At 48.1% G+C, this 6000-nt stretch overlaps 1 protein-coding gene across 1 annotated transcript in view; it reads left to right on the top strand.

Moving 5' to 3' along the window:
* The window catches only part of LOC140390472 (butyrophilin subfamily 1 member A1-like), a 103371-nt gene continuing 97371 nt past the window's right edge, over window positions 1-6000 (top strand). Inside the window, exon 1 of the mRNA XM_072475626.1 lies at window positions 1-392. The gene's annotated coding sequence lies outside the window, so the exon portion shown is untranslated. The remainder of the gene's footprint in view (window positions 393-6000) is intronic.

Here is a 6000-nt window from a genome sequence, read left to right as displayed (position 1 = left end):
GTGATTGAGGGAGAATGTTCTGGAATTCTGCACACCTGCTTCTCAGCCTCTTACCCAATCCAGATCTCAGTGCAAAGTGTGGAATTCAAATAGCCCCGAAAATAATGATGGTGCCGCCGTGAAATATATTCAACAACCTTCACTTTGCGAATGAAATCCTTGTTTTGAGGCGACACAGAGTGAATAGTCCGGGGATTATTATGAAATAGTGATTGATGTGCGATTACAGACTGGGTCCAAACCAGGACCCATCCCTCAATTCAGGAAGTCAGTGAAAAGCGAAAGTGAAAGTTTCCAGGGCGGGACGAGCTGTTGTCGGGAACATTTTTCCTCTTCACAGATCTGTTGGGAAAAGGCGGAAAGTCTTGGATCAGGTTGTGGGAAAGTCCGAGGTGAGTCCCAAATCTTTATTTTGGGGAGGGTTTATTTCCTGTGGGATTGGGTGTTTTTTATTCAGGCTGAAAGGTGCCGATCAAATGGAAGGAATTGAAGTGGGAGCGGCTGCAGGTTGTCCAGGGAGAAACTTTCCAAACTGTGCAGTGCTGGAGAGAGGAAGTGGCTCCTCTCAGGAGAAGGGAGCGGGAGCCAGAGGAGATTTCCAACCTGAAACCGTCAGAGTCAAACCCGCGACCAGAGAGAGAGACGGAGATGAAAAGGAGGAACAGAGTCTTGTGACGGTCATTCCATTAAACTTGACACATTTCTATTTCTAATAACCCAACCCTGTCGGTAGTTGTGGCGCCTCCTTTCTGGAAACAAATCTTTAATTTCAGAGTTTCTCTTGTGCTAAAACCTCCGATTCTTCTTCTTCCATATTAAAAAATATTTATTTCCGGGATGTGGGCTGGGTAGACCAGCATTTATGCCCAACCCTAGTTGCCCTTCAGAAGGTGGTGGTGAGCTGTCTTCTTGAAGCCGCTGCAGCACCTGAGGTGTAGGTACACCCACCATGCTGTGAGAGAGGGAATTCCAGGATTTTTACTCCGCGGCGGTGAAGGAGCGGCGATATATTTCAGAGTCGGGTAGTGAGTGGCTTGGAGGGGAACCTCCAGGTCGTGGGGTTCCCAGGTATCTGCTGTCCTTCTAACTGGTAATGGCCGTGTGATTGGAATATGCTGTCTAAGGACCTTGGTGAGTCACTGCACTGCATCTTGTAGATGGTACACACGGCTGACACTGTTTGTTGGTCATAGATCATAGAATTTACAGTGCAGAAGGAGGCCATTCGGCCCATCGAGTTTGCACCGACTCTTGGAAAGAGCACCCTACCCAAGGTCAACACCTCCACCCTACCCCATAACCCAGTAACCCCATCCAACACTAAGGGCAATTTTGGACACTAAGGGCAATTTATCCTGGCCAATCCACCTAACCTGCACATCTTTGAACTGTGGGAGGAAACCGGAGCACCCGGAGGAAACCCACGCACACACTGGGAGGATGTGCAGACTCCGCACAGACAGTGCGACCCAGACCGTGACCCAAGCCGGAATCGAACCTGGGACCCTGGAGCTGTGAAGCAATTGTGCTATCCACAATGCTACCGTGCTGCTGGTGGTGGACGGTTTGAATGTTTGTGGAAGGAGGAGCAATCAGTGCTGCTTTTTCCTGGATGGTGTTGAGCTTCTTGAATGTTATTGGAGCTGCACTCATCCAGGCAAGTGGAGAGTATTCCATTACACTCCTGACTTGTGCCTTGTAGATGGTGGACAGGCTTTGGAGGGTCAGCAGATGGAATTACTTGCTGTAGGATTCCTAGTCTTTGACCAGTCTTTGGGCGCACGGTAGCACAGTGGTTAGCATGGTTGCTTCACAGCGCCAAGGTCCCAGGTTCGATTCCTGACTTGGGTCACTGTCTGTGCGGAGACTGCATGTTCTCCCCGTGTGTGCGTGGGTTTCCTCCGGGTGCTCCGGTTTCCTCCCACAGTCCAAAGATGTGCGGGTTAGGTGGGTTGGCCATGCTAAATTGCCCTTAGTGTCCAAAAAAGGTTAGGTTGGGTTACGGGGATAGGGTGGAGGTGTGGGGCTTAAGCGGGGTGCTCTTTCCAAGGGCTGGTGCAGACTCGATGGGCCGAATGGCCTTCATTGTAAATAAATTCTAATTCTATGTTCAGTGTTGATGTGGCTAGTCAAGCTCAATTTCAAATTCAGGAATAAACGAATGACTAGGGTAAGAGTAGGGCCAGTCAAGGACAGTAGTGGGAAGTTGTGCTTGGAGTCCGAGGAGATAGGAGAGGTGCTAAATGAATATTTTTCGTCAGTATTCACACAGGAAAAAGACAACGTTGTCGAGGAGAATACTGAGATTCAGGCTACTAGACTAGAAGGGCTTGAGTTTAATAAGGAGGAAGTGTTAGCAATTCTGGAAAGTGTGAAAATAGATAAGTCCCCTGGGCCGGATGGGATTTATCCTAGGATTCTCTGGGAAGCTAGGGAGGAGATTGCTGAGCCTTTGGCTTTGATCTTTAAGTCATCTTTGTCTACAGGAATAGTGCCAGAAGACTGGAGGATAGCAAATGTTGTCCCCTTGTTCAAGAAGGGGAGTAGAGAACCCCGGTAACTATAGACCAGTGAGTCTTACTTCTGTTGTGAACAAAATCTTGGAAAGGTTTATAAGAGATAGGATGTATAATCATCTGGAAAGGAATAATTTGATTAGAGATAGTCAACACGGTTTTGTGAAGGGTAGGTCGTGCCTCACAAACCTTATTGAGTTCTTTGATAAAGTGACCAAACAGGTGGATGAGGGTAAAGCAGTTGATGTGGGAGTTGCCACCCAGGTTGAGAGGGGTGTTCAGAGGGCGTACGGTGTGTTAGCTTTTATTGGTAGAGGGATTGAGTTTCGGAGCCTTGAGGTCATGTTGCAGCTGTACAAAACTCTGGTGCGGCCGCATTTGGAGTATTGCTTGCAATTCTGGTCGCCGCATTATAGGAAGGATGTGGAAGCATTGGAAAGGGTGCAGAGGAGATTTACCAGAATGTTGCCTGGTATGGAGGGAAGATCTTATGAGGAAAGGCTGAGGGACTTGAGGCTGTTTTCGTTAGAGAGAAGAAGGTTAAGAGGTGACTTAATTGAGGCATACAAGATGATCAGAGGATTGGATAGGGTGGACAGCGAGGGCCTTTTTCCTCAGATGGTGATGTCTTGCACGAGGGGACATAGTTTTAAATTGAGGGGAGATAGATATAGGACAGATGTCAGAGGTAGGTTCTTTACTCAGAGAGTAGTAAGGGCGTGGAATGCCCTGCCTGCAACAGTAGTGGACTTGCCAACACTAAGGACATTCAAATGGTCATTGGATAGACATATGGACGATAAGGGAATAGTGTAGATGGGCTTTAGAGTGGTTTCACAGGTCGGCGCAACATCGAGGGCCGAAGGGATTATACTGCGCTGTAATGTTCTATGTTCTAATTTCTGATCAATGGTAACCACAGGATGTTAATTGTGGGAGATTCAGCGATGGTAATGCCATTGAATGTCAAGGGTGATGGTTAGATCCTCTCTTGTTGGAGATGGTCGTTGCCTGGTACTTGTGTGACGTAACTTGCTACTTGTCAGCCCCGGGCCTGGAGATTGTCCAGGGCTTGTTGCATTTAAACATGGACTGCTTCCTTTTTTGAGGCGTTGTGAATGTTGCTGAACTTGCATAGTCATCTGCGAATATCCGACTTCTGAACTTATGATGGAAAGGAGGTCATAAATGAAGCAGCTGAAGATGGTTGGGCCTAGGACACTACCCTGAAAAACACCTGTTGATTCACCTCCCAAAACATGACCACCTTTCTTTTTTTTCGCTATATCTCCATCCAGTGGAATATTTCATCATAGAATTTACAGTGCAGAAGGAGGCCATTCGGCCCATCGAGTCTGCACCGGCTCTTGGAAAGAGCACCCTACCCAAGGTCAACACCTCCACCCTAACCCAGTAACCTCACCTAACACTAAGGGCAATTTTGGACACTAAGGGCAATTTATCATGGCCAATCCACCTAACCTGCACATCTTTGGACTGTGGGAGGAAACCGGAGCACCCGGAGGAAACCCACGCACACACGGGGAGGATGTGCAGACTCCGCACAGACAGTGACCCAAGCCGGAATCGAACCTGGCACCCTGGAGCTGTGAAGCAATTGTGCTATCCACAATGCTACCGTGCTGCCCAGATTCCCATTGACTTCAGTTTAGCGAGGGTTCATTGATGCCATACTCAGTCAAATGTTGCCTTGATGTTAAGAGCAGTTACTCTTACCTATGGTTCTGAAAACCTCTCACTTTGAACAAACGTTTGCTCAAGTTGACGTGACATCTCTTGAGGCGTTCGTTCACCTCAGCTTCTTATATCCTTGTGCTGTTAATTTTTTTAAAACATATTTCTCGTGTGACAAAATATATCCAAGAATCATAAAGCCAGCAAGGTGAAAACAGAATTCTATCAATCTGGAGAATGTTTTCAGAATTATTGAATACATTCATACATTTGGTCATAAAATGGTTACATTTGTTTTACATGTCACCAGACACTTGGTAGAAGTGACACAAAGCCTGTTTAACAATGATATGTTCCGGACTTCCGGTGGCATCATGTAGGAGGAGGTTGCACGTTGGATATCTCCCGCCAGAGTCCTCAGCCTTTGGCCCTTTTCACCTGATCTTTGGGGAAGAATTTGGACACAAACTCGTCCCAATTGAGATTTGGTTGTTAAAAGATGTCTAAGATCCAAAGAAAGACTATTAGGAAGAAAGGCGTGAACGCTAGCCCACCGGCAGAGTCGAGCTCAGTGCGGAGTGCATTGGGAGGGAAGATGGCAGGGGCAAGCTGACTGGTTGGGGCTGCTCCTAACACAGTGGATACGTTGGCAGAGGTGACTGGTGGCTGAATTTGAATGGATCCTGGGATTATATTCATTGGAGTTTAGGAGGTTGAGGGGAGATCTAATAGAAACTTACAAGATAATGAATGGCTTAGATAGGGTGGATGTAGGGAAGTTGTTTCCATTAGCAGGGGAGACTAGGACCCGGGGGCACAGCCTTAGAATAAAAGGGAGTCACTTTAGAACAGAAATGAGGAGAAATTTCTTCAGCCAGAGAGTGGTGGGTCTGTGGAATTCATTGCCACAGAGGGCGGTGGAGGCCGGGAAGTTGAGTGTCTTTAAGACAGAAGTTGATAAATTCTTGATTTCTCGAGGAATTAAGGGCTATGGAGAGAGAGGGGGTAAATGGAGTTGAAATCAGCCATGATTGAATGGTGGAGTGGACTCGATGGGCCGAATGGCCTTACTTCCGCTCCTATGTCTTATGGTCTTATGGCAGTTCAGCAAACACTTTGAAAGGCATGGGAGGGAAATGCTGGAGACTCTCACGCAGTCGGTGGAAGACTCACTGGCCCCGATAAAGGAGGCACTTGGAAGGAGGTTGAAGATGGTGCGGGAGCCTCATGAGGTGTTGAAGGGGGTGGAAGAAGCACTGTCAAGGCACAGTGACCAGATTGCCTTGCTGGAAGTAGAGCTAGTGAGGGTGGAGGACAGGAATAAGGGCCTCACCGCAAAGGTCGAGGAAAATAGATCATGGCGGTGGAACCTAAGGATCGTGGGGCTGCCTGAGGGGGTGGAGTGCCTGAGCCTCCCTCTGTCTTTTTGATGATGTTTGCGAAACTGATCGGGGTGGAGGACGATGCCCCTCTTCGAGGTGGATAGAGCCCATCGGTCGCTCCGGCCGAATCCATGGTCAAATGAGCCACCAAAAGTCTGATGAGTCTGTTTTCACAGCTACCAGATGAAGGAGAAGGCTCTGAAATGGGCCAAGCAGAATCGGGAAGTGAGGTGGGAAGGCAGTGGTATTTGAAGACCAAGATGTTAGGGTGGAGCTGGCGAGAAGGCAGCACTTTATAAGAGCGGAGTGGTCTGCCTGGCAAAGCTGAGGGTCACACAGAACTCCGGGATCACTTCTTTCAGATGGCGCAAGGGGCTGAGGCGTCGTGAAAGCTGAAGGCTTTGGAC

Source organism: Scyliorhinus torazame, chromosome 14 (genome assembly GCF_047496885.1).
Source record: "Scyliorhinus torazame isolate Kashiwa2021f chromosome 14, sScyTor2.1, whole genome shotgun sequence".
NCBI classification, from domain to species: domain Eukaryota; kingdom Metazoa; phylum Chordata; class Chondrichthyes; order Carcharhiniformes; family Scyliorhinidae; genus Scyliorhinus; species Scyliorhinus torazame.
Note: the sequence above shows the minus strand (reverse complement) of the source record. Positions and strands in the feature narration are given on the sequence as shown.